The sequence below is a fragment of the Bombina bombina genome, chromosome 4, assembly GCF_027579735.1.
Source record: "Bombina bombina isolate aBomBom1 chromosome 4, aBomBom1.pri, whole genome shotgun sequence".
Lineage (NCBI taxonomy): Eukaryota > Metazoa > Chordata > Amphibia > Anura > Bombinatoridae > Bombina > Bombina bombina.
Window position 1 is genome coordinate 993,752,673 of NC_069502.1, and position 18,712 is coordinate 993,771,384.

Consider the following 18,712-nt stretch of genomic DNA (forward strand, 5'->3'; position numbering starts at 1 on the left):
CAACCAATATGATGTCCAGGAAGAGCACCACTGCAATTCCTAGAGACCTGATCATTGCCAAAAGAGCCCCCAGATCCTTTGAGAAGATTCTGGGAGCTATAGCAAGGTGAAACGGAAGTACCACAAACTGAAAATGTTTGTCTAGAAAGGCAAATCTCAGAACTTGTGATTATCCCTGGATGAGAACATGAATATACGTGTTCTTCAGGTCTATGGTCATCATAAACTGACCCTCTTGGACCAAAAGAAGAATGGAATGAATAGATTCCATTTTGAAGGACAATACTCTGAGAAACTTAATGAGACCTTTAGGTCTAGAATGGTTTGCCTAAGCCCTGTTTCCTTACTGGAACAATCACTCCCATGAACGAAAATCCTGAACGCAGATCAGGAACGCCTCTCTTACGGCTAGATTTAGAGTTTGGCGTTAGCCGTCAAAACCAGCGTTAGAGGCTCCTAACGCTGGTTTTGGGCTACCGCTGGTATTTAGAGTCAGTCAGGAAAGGGTCTAACGCTCACTTTGCAGCCGCGACTTTTCCATACCGCAGATCCCCTTACGTCAATTGCGTATCCTATCTTTTAAATGGGATCTTTCTAACGCCGGTATTTAGAGTCGTGGCTGAAGTGAGCGTTAGAAATCTAACGACAAAACTCCAGCCGCAGAAAAAAAACAGGAGTTAAGAGCTTTTTGGGCTAACGCCGGTTCATAAATCTCTTAACTACTGTGCTCTAAAGTACACTAACACCCATAAACTACCTATGTACCCCTAAACCGAGGCCCCTCCACATCGCCGCCACTCTATTAAAATTTTTTAACCCCTAATCTGCCGACCGCACACCGCCGCCACCTACGTTATCCCTATGTACCCCTAATCTGCTGCCCCTAATACCGCCGACACCTACATAATATTTATTAACCCCTAATCTGCCGCCCCCGCTATCGCTGACACCTGCATATTTTTTTAACCCCTAATCTGCCGCTCCGTACACTGCCGCAACCTACATTACAGGGAGTGCAGAATTATTAGGCAAGTTGTATTTTTGAGGATTAATTTTATTATTGAACAACAACCATGTTCTCAATGAACCCAAAAAACCCATTAATATCAAAGCTGAATATTTTTGGAAGTAGTTTTTAGTTTGTTTTTAGTTTTAGCTATTTTAGGGGGATATCTGTGTGTGCAGGTGACTATTACTGTGCATAATTATTAGGCAACTTAACAAAAAACAAATATATACCCATTTCAATTATTGAATTTCTGACATTCAACAAACAAAACAAAAACAAATCAGTGACCAATATAGCCACCTTTCTTTGCAAGGACACTCAAAAGCCTGCCATCCATGGATTCTGTCAGTGTTTTGATCTGTTCACCATCAACATTGCGTGCAGCAGCAACCACAGCCTCCCAGACACTGTTCAGAGAGGTGTACTGTTTTCCCTCCTTGTAAATCTCACATTTGATGATGGACCACAGGTTCTCAATGGGGTTCAGATCAGGTGAACAAGGAAGCCATGTCATTAGATTTTCTTCTTTTATACCCTTTCTTGCCAGCCACGCTGTGGAGTACTTGGACGCGTGTGATGGAGCATTGTCCTGCATGAAAATCATGTTTTTCTTGAAGGATGCAGACTTCTTCCTGTACCACTGCTTGAAGAAGGTGTCTTCCAGAAACTGGCAGTAGGACTGGGAGTTGAGCTTGACTCCATCCTAAACCCGAAAAGGCCCCACAAGCTCATCTTTGATGATACCAGCCCAAACCAGTACTCCACCTCCACCTTGCTGGCATCTGAGTCGGACTGGAGCTCTCTGCCCTTTACCAATCCAGCCATGGGCCCATCCATCTGGCCCATCAAGACTCACTCTCATTTCATCAGTCCATAAAACCTTAGAAAAATCAGTCTTGAGATATTTCTTGGCCCAGTCTTGACGTTTCAACTTGTGTGTCTTGTTCAGTGGTGGTCGTCTTTCAGCCTTTCTTACCTTGGCCATGTCTCTGAGTATTGCGCACCTTGTGCTTTTGGGCACTCCAGTGATGTTGCAGCTCTGAAATATGGCCAAACTGGTGGCAAGTGGCATCTTGGCAGCTGCACGCTTGACTTTTCTCAGTTTATGGGCAGTTATTTTGCGCCTTGGTTTTTCCACACGCTTCTTGCGACCCTGTTGACTATTTTGAATGAAACGCTTGATTGTTCGATGATCACGCTTCAGAAGCTTTGCAATTTTAAGAGTGCTGCATCCCTCTGCATGAAATCTCACTATTTTTGACTTTTCTGAGCCTGTCAAGTCCTTCTTTTGACCAATTTTGCCAAAGGAAAGGAAGTTGCCTAATAATTATGCACACCTGATATAGGGTGTTGATGTCATTAGACCACACCCCTTCTCATTACAGAGATGCACATCACCTAATATGCTTAATTGGTAGTAGGCTTTCGAGCCTATACAGCTTGGAGTAAGACAACATGCATAAAGAGGATGATGTGGTCAAAATACTAATTTGCCTAATAATTCTGCACTCCCTGTATACCTATGTACCCCTAATCTGCTGCCCCTAACACAGCCGACCCCTATATTATATTTATTAACCCCTAATCTGCCGCCCCCAACGTCGCCTCCACCTACCTACAATTATTAACCCCTAATCTGCCGACCGCACACCGCCGCCACCTACGTTATACTTATGTACCCCTAATCTGCTGCCCCTAACACCGCCGACCCCTATATTATATTTATTAACCCCTAATCTGCCCCCCTCAACGTCGCAGACACCTACCTACACTTATTAACCCCTAATCTGCCGACCGGACCACACCGCTACTCTAATAAATGTATTAACCCCTAAAGCTAAGTCTAACCCTAACACTAACACCGCCCTAAGTTAAATATAATTTAAATCTAACGAAATAAATTAACTCTTATTAAATAAATTATTCCTATTTAAAGCTAAATACTTACCTGTAAAATAAACCCTAATATATCTACAATATAAATTATAATTATATTGTAGCTATTTTAGGATTAATATTTATTTTACAGGCAACTTTGTATTTATTTTAACCAGGTACAATAGCTATTAAATAGTTAATAACTATTTAATAGCTACCTAGTTAAAATAATTACAAAATTACCTGTAAAATAAATCCTAACCTAAGTTACAATTAAACCTAACACTACACTAGCAATAAATTAATTAAATAAAATACCTACAATTATCTACAATTAAACCTAACACTACACTATCAATAAATAAATTAAATAAAATACCTACAAATAAATGCAATTAAATAAACTAACTAAAGTACAAAAAATAAAAAAATATTTACAAACATTAGAAAAATATTACAACAATTTTAAACTAATTACACCTACTCTAAGCCCCCTAATAAAATAACAAAGCCCCCCAAAATAAAAAAATGCCCTACACTATTCTAAAATTAAAATAGAAAAGCTCTTTTACCTTACCAGCCCTTAAAAGGGACATTTGCGGGGCATGCCCCAAAGAATTCAGCTCTTTTGCCTGGAGAAAAAAAACATACAATCCCCCCCCCCCAACATTACAACCCACCACCCACATACCCCTAATCTAACCCAAACCCCCCTTAAATAAACCTAACACTAAGCCCCTGAAGATCTTCCTACCTTATCTTCACCACACCGGGTATCACACCGATCCATCCTGGCTCCGATGTCTTGATCCAAGCCCAAGCGGGGGGCTGAAGACATCCATCCTCCGGCTGAAGTCTTGATCCAAGCGGGCAGAAGAGGACATCCGGACCGGCAAACATCTTCATCCAAGCCGCATCTTCTATGTTTTTCCATCCGATGACGACCGGCTCCATCTTGAAGACCTCCAGTGCGGATCCATCCTTTTCTTCCGATGACTAGACGAATGAAGGTTCCTTTAAGGGACGTCATCCAAGATGGCGTCCCTCGAATTCCGATTGGCTGATAGGATTCTATCAGCCATTCGGAATTAAGGTAGGAAAATTCTGATTGGCTGATGGAATCAGCAAATCAGAATCAAGTTCAATCTGATTGGCTGATCCGATCAGCCAATCAGATTGAGCTCGCATTCTATTGGCTGATCGGAACAGCCACTAGAATGCGAGCTCAATCTGATTGGCTGATCGGATTAGCCAATCGGATTGAACTTGAATCTGATTGGCTGATTCCATCAGCTAATCAGAATTTTCCTACCTTAATTCCGATTGGCTGATAGAATCCTATCAGCCAATTGGAATTCGAGGGACGCCATCTTGGATGACGTCCCTTAAAGGAACCTTCATTTGTCGTCTAGTCATCGGAAGAAAAGGATGGATCCGCGCTGGAGGTCTTCAAGATGGAGCCGGTCGTCATCGGATGGAAGAACATAGAAGATGCGGCTTGGATGAAGATGTTTGCCGGTCCGGATGTCCTCTTCTGCCCGCTTGGATCAAGACTTCAGCTGGAGGATGGATGTCTTCAGCCCCCCGCTTGGGCTTGGATCAAGACATCGGAGCCAGGACGGATCGATGTGATACCCGGTGTGGTGAAGATAAGGTAGGAAGATCTTCAGGGGCTTAGTGTTAGGTTTATTTAAGGGGGGTTTGGGTTAGATTAGGGGTCTGTGGGTGGTGGGTTGTAATGTTGGGGGGGGTATTGTATGTTTTTTTTCTACAGGCAAAAGAGCTGAATTCTTTGGGGCATGCCCCGCAAATGGCCCTTTTAAGGGCTGGTAAGGTAAAAGAGCTTTTCTATTTTAATTTTAGAATAGGGTAGGGCATTTTTTTATTTTGAGGGTTTTTGTTATTTTATTAGGGGGCTTAGAGTAGGTGTAATTAGTTTAAAATTGTTGTAATATTTTTCTAATGTTTGTAAATATTTTTTTTATTTTTTGTAACTTAGTTCTTTTTTATTTTTTGTACTTTAGTTAGTTTATTTAATTGCATTTATTTGTAGGTATTTTATTTAATTTATTTATTGATAGTGTAGTGTTAGGTTTAATTGTAACTTAGGTTAGGATTTATTTTACAGGTAATTTTGTAATTATTTTAACTAGGTAGCTATTAAATAGTTATTAACTATTTAATAGCTATTGTACCTGGTTAAAATAATTACAAAGTTGCCTGTAAAATAAATATTAATCCTAAAATAGCTACAATATAATTATAATTTGTATTGTAGCTATATTAGGGTTTATTTTACAGGTAAGTATTTAGCTTTAAATAGGAATAATTTATTTAATAAGAGTTAATTTATTTTGTTAGAATAAAATTATATTTAACTTAGGGGGGTGTTAGGGTTATGGTTAGACTTAGCTTTACGGGTTAATACATTTATTATAGTAGCGGCGAGGTCCGATCGGCAGATTAGGGGTTAATAATTGTAGGTAGGTGGCGGCGACGTTGGGGGCGGCAGATTAGGGGTTAATAAATATAATATAGGGGTCGGCGATGTTAGGGGCAGCAGATTAGGGGTACATAGGGATAATGTAGGTTGCGGCGGTGTACGGAGCAGCAGATTAGGGGTTAATAATAATATGCAGGGGTCAGCGATAGCGGGGGCAGCAGATTAGGGGTTAATAAGTGTAAGGTTAGGGGTGTTTAGACTCGGGGTACATGTTAGAGTGTTAGGTGCAGACTTAGGAAGTGTTTCCCCATAGGAAACAATGGGGCTGCGTTAGGAGCTGAACGCTGCTTTTTTGCAGGTGTTAGGGTTTTTTTCAGCTCAAACTGCCCCATTGTTTCCTATGGGGGAATCGTGCACGAGCACGTTTTTGAAGCTGGTCGCGTCCGTAAGCACCGCTTGTATCGAGAGTTGCAGTGGCGGTAAATTATGCTCTACGCTCCTTTTTTGGAGCTTAACGCAGCCCTTCTGGGAACTCTAAATGCCAGCGGTATTTAAAAGGTGCGGGGGGAAAAAAGCACGCGTAGCTAACGCACCCCTTTGGCCGCAGAACTCTAAATCTAGCCGTTAGTACCTGAACTGCAGATAATCTTGAGAGGTGAAATCTGTCCCTGGGAAGGAAAGATTTTAAACCAATTTACTAACCCGAAGGTATTATGTACTGTATTTATTTTAACCAGGTACAATAGCTATTAAATAGTTAATAACTATTTAATAGCTACTTAGTTAAAATAATTACAAAATTACCTGTAAAATAAATCCTAACCTAAGTTACAATTAAACCTAACACTACACTAGCAATAAATTAATTAAATAAAATACCTACAATTATCTACAATTAAACCTAACACTACACTATCAATAAATAAATTAAATAAAATACCTACAAATAAATGCAATTAAATAAACTAACTAAAGTACAAAAAATAAAAAAATATTTACAAACATTAGAAAAATATTACAACAATTTTAAACTAATTACACCTACTCTAAGCCCCCTAATAAAATAACAAAGCCCCCCAAAATAAAAAAAATGCCCTACCCTATTCTAAAATTAAAATAGAAAAGCTCTTTTACCTTACCAGCCCTTAAAAGGGCCATTTGCGGGGCATGCCCCAAAGAATTCAGCTCTTTTGCCTGGAGAAAAAAAACATACAATACCCCCCCAACATTACAACCCACCACCCACATACCCCTAATCTAACCCAAACCCCCCTTAAATAAACCTAACACTAAGCCCCTGAAGATCTTCCTACCTTATCTTCACCACACCGGGTATCACACCGATCCATCCTGGCTCCGATGTCTTGATCCAAGCCCAAGCGGGGGGCTGAAGACATCCATCCTCCGGCTGCAGTCTTGATCCAAGCGGGCAGAAGAGGACATCTGGACCGGCAAACATCTTCATCCAAGCCGCATCTTCTATGTTTTTCCATCCGATGACGACCGGCTCCATCTTGAAGACCTCTAGTGCGGATCCATCCTTTTCTTCCGATGACTAGACGAATGAAGGTTCCTTTAAGGGACGTCATCCAAGATGGCGTCCCTCGAATTCCGATTGGCTGATAGGATTCTATCAGCCATTCGGAATTAAGGTAGGAAAATTCTGATTGGCTGATGGAATCAGCAAATCAGAATCAAGTTCAATCTGATTGGCTGATCCGATCAGCCAATCAGATTGAGCTCGCATTCTATTGGTTGATCGGAACAGCCACTAGAATGCGAGCTCAATCTGATTGGCTGATCGGATTAGCCAATCGGATTGAACTTGAATCTGATTGGCTGATTCCATCAGCCAATCAGAATTTTCCTACCTTAATTCCGATTGGCTGATAGAATCCTATCAGCCAATTGGAATTCGAGGGACGCCATCTTGGATGACGTCCCTTAAAGGAACCTTCATTTGTCGTCTAGTCATCGGAAGAAAAGGATGGATCCGCGCTGGAGGTCTTCAAGATGGAGCCGGTCGTCATCGGATGGAAGAACATAGAAGATGCGGCTTGGATGAAGATGTTTGCCGGTCCGGATGTCCTCTTCTGCCCGCTTGGATCAAGACTTCAGCTGGAGGATGGATGTCTTCAGCCCCCCGCTTGGGCTTGGATCAAGACATCGGAGCCAGGACGGATCGATGTGATACCCGGTGTGGTGAAGATAAGGTAGGAAGATCTTCAGGGGCTTAGTGTTAGGTTTATTTAAGGGGGGTTTGGGTTAGATTAGGGGTATGTGGGTGGTGGGTTGTAATGTTGGGGGGGGTATTGTATGTTTTTTTTCTCCAGGCAAAAGAGCTGAATTCTTTGGGGCATGCCCCGCAAATGGCCCTTTTAAGGGCTGGTAAGGTAAAAGAGCTTTTCTATTTTAATTTTAGAATAGGGTAGGGCATTTTTTTATTTTGAGGGTCTTTGTTATTTTATTAGGGGGCTTAGAGTAGGTGTAATTAGTTTAAAATTGTTGTAATATTTTTCTAATGTTTGTAAATATTTTTTTATTTTTTGTAACTTAGTTCTTTTTTATTTTTTGTACTTTAGTTAGTTTATTTAATTGCATTTATTTGTAGGTATTTTATTTAATTTATTTATTGATAGTGTAGTGTTAGGTTTAATTGTAGATAATTGTAGGTATTTTATTTAATTAATTTATTGCTAGTGTAGTGTTAGGTTTAATTGTAACTTAGGTTAGGATTTATTTTACAGGTAATTTTGTAATTATTTTAACTAGGTAGCTATTAAATAGTTATTAACTATTTAATAGCTATTGTACCTGGTTAAAATAATTACAAAGTTGCCTGTAAAATAAATATTAATCCTAAAATAGCTACAATATAATTATAATTTGTATTGTAGCTATATTAGGGTTTATTTTACAGGTAAGTATTTAGCTTTAAATAGGAATAATTTATTTAATAAGAGTTAATTTATTTTGTTAGAATAAAATTATATTTAATTTAGGGGGGTGTTAGGGTTATGGTTAGACTTAGCTTTACGGGTTAATACATTTATTATAGTAGCGGCGAGGTCCGATCGGCAGATTAGGGGTTAATAATTGTAGGTAGGTGGCGGCGACGTTGGGGGCGGCAGATTAGGGGTTAATAAATATAATATAGGGGTCGGCGATGTTAGGGGCAGCAGATTAGGGGTACATAGGGATAATGTAGGTTGCGGCGGTGTACGGAGCAGCAGATTAGGGGTTAATAATAATATGCAGGGGTCAGCGATAGCGGGGGCAGCAGATTAGGGGTTAATAAGTGTAAGGTTAGGGGTGTTTAGACTCGGGGTACATGTTAGGGTGTTAGGTGCAGACTTAGGAAGTGTTTCCCCATAGGAAACAATGGGGCTGCGTTAGGAACTGAACGCTGCTTTTTTGCAGGTGTTAGGTTTTTTTTCAGCTCAAACTGCCCCATTGTTTCCTATGGGGGAATCGTGCACGAGCACGTTTTTGAAGCTGGTCGCGTCCGTAAGCACCGCTTGTATCGAGAGTTGCAGTGGCGGTAAATTATGCTCTACGCTCCTTTTTTGGAGCTTAACGCAGCCCTTCTGGGAACTCTAAATGCCAGCGGTATTTAAAAGGTGCGGGGGAAAAAAAGCACGCGTAGCTAACGCACCCCTTTGGCCGCAGAACTCTAAATCTAGCCGTTAGTACCTGAACTGCAGATAATCTTGAGAGGTGAAATCTGTCCCTGGGAAGGAAAGATTTTAAACCAATTTACTAACCCGAAGGTATTATGTGATCGAGGGCAGACCCTTCATGCTGACATAGACTCAGTTACGGGTATCTTCAATAGCTTCCCCTTGCTCCAAGACTGATTGTGTTTTCCAAGAAGACTTGGACTGTTACTGCTTGGAAGAAGGATAGGAAAACTTTCCTTTGTATTTACGAAAAGAACAAAAATAACTTTCAAATTCTCATGTTTGTTCTTCTTGTCTTGCGGTAGAAAAGAACCTTTTCCACCCGTAATATCTTTCTGCCAGTAACATTAGCTGACCAAGACTTTAGTCACAATGCCCTGCGGGCTAACACAACAAAGCCAGATATCTTGGCTCCCAGTTAAATAACTTGCATGGTAGCATCAGAAATAAAGAAATTGGCTAGCTTGAGAGCCTTCATTCTGTCTTGGATCTCCTCCAAAGGAGTCTCTACCAAAACTGAATAAGACCAGGTGTTGCACCAATAGGATGCCGCACTTGACACAGTGGCAACAGAAACTGCAGGTTGCCATTGAAGATTTAAAAGGGATAAAAATTATCTTAGCCAGAGTAGAAATGGCCCTTTCTACTTTAGGCACTGTGCGCCATGAATCTTAAATGAAGCCAGTGACAGGAAACATATTTTTAAAGACAGGAGATGGGGGGGGGGGAAACGGTATCCCCGACTTCTCCCATTCCTGTGATTTTCCTTTCCGTTGCACAGTCTGGAACAGGAAACACTTGCGCAGTGGAAGGAACATCTTAGTATTTATTAAGTTTACTAGATTTCTTAGGGTTGACAATGACAGGAGTATCAGTCGTCAAAGTAGCCAAACCCTCCTATAACAATACTTGAAGGTGTTCAAGCTTAAATCTGAAAATTACTACTTCAGCATCAGATGAAGGAATTATACTGTCCAAATCTGAGATTTGACCCTCAGAGGCTACCAACATATCCTCCTCATCAGACTTATGAGGAAGGGCAACCTGTATAGCAGTAGGTGGAACAGAAATCTTGCTATCTGAATCTCTAAATTTCCTCTTGTGTTTTCTCTTTAGCATAGGAAAAGCAGATATTACCTCAGAAGATACCTGAGCAGCCATTTCTGCAGGCGAATAAACTCCTCCAGGAGGCTGAGAGGAACTACAGGGTACTGTTTGTGACGCCATAGAGGCTTGGGACGTTTGAGGAGAAAGCTGTGGCAATGCCTAAACAGCATCATCCTGAGAGACATAAGACAAAAACAAAACAGAATAAAAAACTTATCTTTATTGGGGTTTTTTAAATGTTTCTAAACATGAGGGACAAAATTGCAAGAAAACAATTGGAACCTCAAAACATCATAGGCATTTATACATAGGAACAGATCCTAAGATAAAAAATGCCCCAAATCACTTAACTTCATTTATTAAAAGCTATTAAATAAATATACTCATGCTGACTTAGTTTTTTAAAATGTTTCTAAATATGAGGGACATCTCCTTTCTAAGTACTTGCTAAATCAAAAGAGCATAATTACAGCGCAAGCAATATTTTTCTCTAAGCTGCACACTTAGATAGATAAGCGGTCCGATCAATACAAGGACTCGTAGCACTGAGAGACAGAGAAAGTGGCGCCGCCCCATTCTTAGCCGAAGGAGGAGTCACGTGATCGGCAAAAAAATGAAGTGCGCATAAAGCTAACAGTGTACATTATTTCAGGCAGCTGAATACAGGGAGTGCAGAAATATTAGGCAAGTTGTATTTTTGAGGATTAATTTTATTATTGAACAACAACCATGTTCTCAATGAACCCAAAAAACTCATTAATATCAAAGCTGAATAGTTTTGGAAGTAGTTTTTAGTTTGTTTTTAGTTATAGCTATTTTAGGGGGATATCTGTGTGTGCAGGTGACTATTACTGTGCATAATTATTAGGCAACTTAACAAAAAACAAATATATACCCATTTCAATTATTTATTTTTACCAGTGAAACCAATATAACATCTCAACATTCACAAATATACATTTCTGACATTCAAAAACAAAACAAAAACAAATCAGTGACCAATATAGCCACCTTTCTTTGCAAGGACACTCAAAAGCCTGCCATCCATGGATTCTGTCAGTGTTTTGATCTGTTCACCATCAACATTGCGTGCAGCAGCAACCACAGCCTCCCAGACACTGTTCAGAGAGGTGTACTGTTTTCCCTCCTTGTAAATCTTACATTTGATGATGGACCACAGGTTCTCAATGGGGTTCAGATCAGGTGAACAAGAAGGCCATGTCAGATTTTCTTCTTTTATACCCTTTCTTGCCAGCCACGCTGTGGAGTACTTGGACGCGTGTGATGGAGCATTGTCCTGCATGAAAATCATGTTTTTCTTGAAGGATGCAGACTTCTTCCTGTACCATTGCTTGAAGAAGGTGTCTTCCAGAAACTGGCAGTAGGACTGGGAGTTGAGCTTGACTCCATCCTCAACCCGAAAAGGCCCCACAAGCTCATCTTTGATGATACCAGCCCAAACCAGTACTCCACCTCCACCTTGCTGGCGTCTGAGTCGGACTGGAGCTCTCTGCCCTTTACCAATCCAGCTATGGGCCCATCCATCTGGCCCATCAAGACTCACTCTCATTTCATCAGTCCATAAAACTTAGAAAAATCAGTCTTGAGATATTTCTTGGCCCAGTCTTGACGTTTCAGCTTGTGTGTCTTGTTCAGTGGTGGTCGTCTTTCAGCCTTTCTTACCTTGGCCATGTCTCTGAGTATTGCACACCTTGTGCTTTTGGGCACTCCAGTGATGTTGCAGCTCTGAAATATGGCCAAACTGGTGGCAAGTGGCATCTTGGCAGCTGCACGCTTGACTTTTCTCAGTTCATGGGCAGTTATTTTGCCCCTTTTTCCACACGCTTCTTGCGACCCTGTTGACTATTTTGAATGAAACGCTTGATTGTTCGATGATCACACTTCAGAAGCTTTGCAATTTTAAGAGTGCTGCATCCCTCTGCAAGATATCTCACTATTTTTGACTTTTCTGAGCCTGTCAAGTCCTTCTTTTGACCCATTTTGCCAAAGGAAAGGAAGTTGCCTAATAATTATGCACACCTGATATAGGGTGTTGATGTCATTAGACCACACCCCTTCTCATTACAGAGATGCACATCACCTAATATGCTTAATTGGTAGTAGGCTTTCGAGCCTATACAGCTTGGAGTAAGACAACATGCATAAAGAGGATGATGTGGTCAAAATACTCATTTGCATAATAATTCTGCACTCCCTGTAAACTAGCAAAGTGACCGATAGTGACAACTCTGAGGTAGACCCTCTACCGCTGAGCTAAGCCGGAAAAATACACAGGCTTAAAGGCAAATCTGAGACTCATTCTCAAGTAGCCGTAATTTAATTTCCCAGCAGAGAAACGGTCAAAATACAAATAACTGCTACATGCAGTCGTTATGCGGAATAACGATCTTGTCTTGTTCCAATAACATATGCACACATATGTAAAAACTACTGCAATAAGGTCAAAACCACATTCTCTAGGGATGATTCCCTCAATACAAGGAATTTACCCCCTTAAGTCTCACACATATATTAAGTGCCCGCCACTGCCAATAAAACCCTTCCAAAAGGATTAATTTGTCCCAAAAATACCTGCAGGAATTTTTCTTTAACTCTTCATAGTGCAAGTCTCCATAAACTAGAAGACAAAAGCACTTACCTGCAAATCTAGCTGTCTGTCAGGTAGACAGCTTACAAGATGTGAAAGAACACATACTCCTTACAGAGGCCTGTAGAAAAAAGAAAGAACAGAGTAAACCTACTCTGGCTTTCTATATTAGGGCAGCAATATGTAAGGAAACAAAGCAAGGCCCACCTCACAAGTTCCTAACTGCTTTAAAGCCACCATTATGCTACTGCAGAGATTGATGTGGACTACAGCTCTACCCCAAAATCTTGCTTGTAGCAAAAAGAAATCCAATTTTCGTCAGACACCAAACTTCACCTCCTCCATTGACGAAGGCAAAGAGAATGACTGGGGATTATGGGTAGGGGAGTGACCCGTAACAGCTTTGCTGTGGTGCTCTTTGCCTCCTGCTGGCCAGGAGTGATATTCCCACTAGTAATTGATGACGTTGTGGACTCTCCATATCTTAGGAAAGAAAGACTCTACACAAACAGAATCACGCTGGAGTAGGTATGTGTGATACTGAGATTATCAGTTGGTATGAACCATAACAACCTGTTGTTATGTGCATAATGGTAGAGTCAGGAAGTGCCTCTTGCATTGTGTGTGCATGTGTAGCTTTCTTAATAAAGTTTACAGTTATTAAGGCCTGTGCTTGATCTCCTTATATAAACTAAGATAAAACATGGTGTCAGAATAAGAAGTTCCCTGCTTCCATCTGAACTGACATGCAAGGACGCTGAGGAATCCATAAGAAATCATTGCAGCAAATTGAAAGAGTGTGAGTCAAGGCTCTGGCAGAGTAACTACAGCTTCTTCTCATGAACTGAGTAAGTGCATCACAACATGTATAATTGACTGTGATTCAAACAGCAGTACTGTCATGATACTGCTCCTTTAAATGGAAATCTCCCATCATAACACACCTTTATAAGGACCTGTTTTACACCACTTAGTTGCTTGTTTATTAGATAGTGTTAGTTGCGTTACTAGCATCATTCCTAGCCTTTATTTCCTTAAAGCTAACTTCAAGTTACATTCAGATTTTATTGCAGACAACTCCAGTTTCACTTCAACCAATACCCACCTCAAGGAACCGCAATCTCTCTGTCTAAACTTGGGACTTTCAAAGAGACATTGAGTGCTTGTTGCGGAAACATCTCCGCTCACAGACGGTACCGGACCTGACGTCATCAATTCCACTGAAGCCGCACAGTCACAGCTTGCAGCTGACTCTGGCGTGTAAACCGCCATTCACCACAGGGAACTTCAGCTTGCATACCGGAGGACTTTGTTTGTGTAAACTTCTCTCTCCCTCGAACACCATAACAGCACATATCAGTCTCCAACGGAACAGCAAGTATAATCTTTGCTTTAATTAACTGTTGATATATTGAATCCATTTATGCCTTGAGGATATATACATCTGTATCAAGTTGTTGCAATTTCTAGAGTGACTGAGACGCATACTTCAGAGTCTAAAACTGAGTAATCTCAAATTAATTCATAACTTTGATTATCAACCTGTGAGTGAAACAGTGTATGATACAAATACTTAAAGTTTAATACATTTAACAAAATAAACTGTTATTTCCTTGTGCTTCCCCTCTGTATTAACCAATATACTGAGCTGGGTTAAGGAAATACTACAAACTAACATATTTGAACATTCCATATTTGAATTAAAAGGAATAGTTCATTGCAGAATAAACAAGCCTTACAAATATATTAATAAAGAGTGTCTCTGGTTAAAAATGGATCCCTCTGAAATATCTAAAGAGATTGCATCCCTGAACCAGAGAATTGATATATTGGCACAAGGGTTAACTGATGTTCAAAATGATAATAACACATTAAAAAGAATAATAAATTAACTCTATGCACAGAAATCCAATGAACACCCAGAGCCACATATAAACCCACCTGTACCATTTTCATGGGTAAGAAAATGATTTTGTGAATTTAGAAATGCCTGTATGCTAATGTTTTCAATGAAACCCAAGACATATCACACAGACAGGATAAAGGTCTGTACAACTATTTCATATTTACATGGGGAACCAAGGGCCTGGTCGGACAGGTTTTTTGAGACCCAGGATCCAATCCTAGACTCATTAGAAAATTTCTTTAGAGCCATGGCAGTTCTTTACGAGGAAGTAAATACTCAACAGACCGCAGAAAATAACTTGAGATCTCTGAAACAGGGAAAAAGGGCTGTCGAAGATTATGTGGCAGAGTTCCAGCTCTGGGCCACAGATTCACAATGGAACTCCATAAGTTTAAAAAATCAATTCCGTTTAGGGCTGTCAGAATATTTAAAGGACGAACTGTCCCGAATTGAACTTCCTGATACACTGGAATCACTCATTAAGATTTGTATCTCTATGAATAGGCGTTATAGAGAAAGGAAGAGTGAAAAACAGCACCCTGATTTGCCTATAAAAAGAACATACTATACACAACAAGAAAAACCTGTAAATCCAGCAACCCCCATGGAAATAGGAGCCATTAAAGGACCCTTGAGTCAGGAGGAAAAGTTAAGGAGAAGAATATCCAATCTCTGTATGTACTGCGCAGATAAAGAACACAGTGTTTCCAATTGCCCTATCTTACAGAAACAGAAGAAGGGTAAGATATTAAATGTGTGTGCTGAAAATACAAAAATAAATAAAGATACTCATCTTGTTGTTAACCTATCTTTACAGTGGGATCAACAACTACTGCAGAATGAAGCCATGATTGACTCAGGAGCCTATGGCATGTTCATTGATTCAAAATATGTAACATTAAATAAAATACCCAGCATTAAAAAAAGGCACCTGTGTTGGTGAGAGTTATTGATGGGTCACATTATCTCAAAGGGCCCATAACACATCATACCATACCATTACTTGTTTTCACAGCCTCAGGTCACAAGGAATATAACTTTCGATATTATACCTAGCTCATTACACACTATAATACTGGGTTACCCTTGGTTAAAAAAACACAACCCAAATATAAATTGGTCACATAATAAGGTAACCTTTACTTCACCATACTGTTTGTCAACATGTTTCCCTTATGTAGACATTAAACATATTGAACCATCACTTCCTACAGAATACATAGAGTTCTCAGATGTGTTTAATCTAAAAAATGCTGAGAACCTACCCCACCATTTGATTGCCCTATAGACATCAAACCGGGAACAATCATCCCCTATGGTAAAATATTCCCCCTTTCACAAAAAGAATTAGAACATCTAAGGGAATATTTAAATGATAACTTAAGAAAAGGTTTTATAACACCCTCCTCATCATCAGCCGCAGCTGGCATTTTTTTTGTCACCAATAAAGATGGTACTCTAAGGCCAATAATTGATTATAGGGCCTTAAATGCAATCACAATAAAGAACCGCTACCCTCTTCCGTTAATCCCTGAACTTTTAGAGAGGTTGAATGGAGCAAAAATCTTCACAAAGTTAGATTTAAAGGGAGCGTATAATTTAATAAGAATTAAAAAAGGTAATGAATGGAAAACTGCATTTCGTACCAGGTACGGCCTTTTTCAATACAACGTCATGCCATTTGGACTGACAAACGCACCAGCCACATTTCAATACTTTATTAATGAAATTTTTAAAGATCTGATGGATGTTTGCGTTGTCGTATATTTAGATTATATACTTGTGACAGACCCTTCTGTCAGGACTGAAGGAGTTAATTGTGTTTAGCTAAGAAACTAATTTCTAAAGACAGAGTTGCTGGCTCCAGCTATAATCTAATTAGTGCTAAGCATTCTATTGTTTGATCACCTCCAGAGAGAAAACGCCTAAGTGATAAGAAGGGCCAAGAGTGTCTTGTGGTTGAAGTGTTTAAGTAATATAATTCTATTGTATCATGTCAAAGGGCTTGTTCCCTCCATGTAATGTACAACAGTCTTTCAACCCCCATCTGGGGGGGCGGGGGGTGTCAAACCTGTATAAATACTAGGCATCTAGCCTTTAATAAATGTCATTCTGTTTTAAACCTGAAAACTGGCTTGGTTGTGAATTGCTGATTCCCTATACAGGACATTGTTCATCTGGTATTAACCTTGGTATCCTGTTGGTACCGTAACAATTGGTGGCAAGCGACGGAATGAACCTTATCGCCCAGAAGAGCAACTACACAAGCCAGTAACCTCAGGAAGAGGGGGATTATTACAATACTGACTAAGATGGAAAAGAGAAAAGTAAATTTTGCAGCTTTTAAAAACTTCCTGGAAACAGAAGGAGAGATTGATGGGTACCTTGCGGATTTTGAGAGGCAATGTGCACTACACAAGGTACCCGCAGAGGACTGGGTCACGATATTATCTGGAAAATTATCCGGCCGGGCCAGAGAGGCTTTTCGGGCCATTCCAGATGAGGAAGTCAGGGATTATAATACGGTAAAAGAGGCTCTGCTCTCCAGGTATGCGGTTACACCGGAGGCATACCGGAGGCGGTTCAGAGACACTGTTAAATTAGCTGGAGATTCCTACCTTGAGTGGGCATGTAAGGTGCACCGCACAGCAGCTCACTGGATAGCGGGGTGCCAAGCCATATCTGGGGAAGAGGTGCTGCAGCTATTCCTGTTGGAACATTGCTTCGACAAGTTACCCGCAGGAGTTCGAGAGTGGGTTCGGGACCGTAAACCCTCCACCCTGCAGGAAGCGGCTCGCTTGGCAGATGAGTATACGGATGCCCGCAAACTGGACACTGCTACCACTAAGCCCCCTGCTAGAGTGGAGTACAGACCCCCAGTCACCCCAGCAGCTGCCAGTTACCAAACCCCGGCGCACCGCTATACCACACGGCCTCCAGCCACGAACTACCCTCAGAGAGCCCTGTTCAATTTGCGGGGCTACTCACAACCGATTCGATGCTTTGGATGTAAGCAACTAGGGCACAAAAGACCAGAGTGTCCCCTAAACGCAGCGAACCAAGCGCAGTCCTGGAGAAGACCTGCCAGCGGAATCCCGCGTAATCCTCAGCCTGCGGCCCGCTACGTAGAGGCGCAAGAATGCTGGAGCATCCTACATGAGGCAGACCTTGTGCAAGCTGCCCACCGGAATAACCGGCAACTGGTTAAAGTGAATGGGAAGAAGGTCAGTGGTCTACGGGATACTGGTGCTACCATGACCTTGCTTCAAAAGAACTTGGTGTCTGAGAAACAGTACACTGGAGACACTGTGGCTGTGAGGGTAGCAAGGGGCGATGTGTTCAGCCTACCTGTTGCCAGGGTACATTTGGATTGGGGAGTGGGCGCTAGACCTGTGAATGTGGGGGTCAAGAAGGACTTACCTGCTGATGTTCTTCTTGGAAATGACTTGGCCCCCCTTGTTTCTGCCTACGCTCCTATGGGTCCCGCTGATGTTAACTCTGTGACTACCCATGCCCAGATCCGTGCAGCAGAGACTGACCCACCTGCTGCTAAGCCCCAGGACGCTGAGCTCAGTAAATCTCTATCCGCTATTGATACGTGGAGGTCCCGTTACAATGCGCTGATGAAGGAGAAGAGGAGCGCAGAGGAAAAAGCACGTTTAGAACGCGAATCTCTGCTAGACAAGCTGCACCGACAGACTGCAGAAAACACCAGCTTGAGAGTGGGACATGAAACCTTAAAGACAAACTTAGCGACACTTGAGGAGAAGCTGACGCTGGCTCATAGTGAGGTGCAGCAACTCAAGGGCACCCTATGTCAGTATGAAGGGATTGTGGATACCTATAAAGAGCAGGTACAGAAAACTCGTAAAGAAGCTGATGGGATTTTGAAGGACTGTTTAGCCCTAGTCTGGGCACTGAGGAAGTTGAACCCTTCTTTGTATGGACAGGAATTCTCTCTCATAACGGGAATACAGATGGATTGTCCTGGCAAACTGACATGCCTACCACCTCCTAGTCCGGTCATCCCCAGGTTGACCCGCCAAAGGGTCAAGCCGGGTCTGCCGGAGTGTTCCACAAC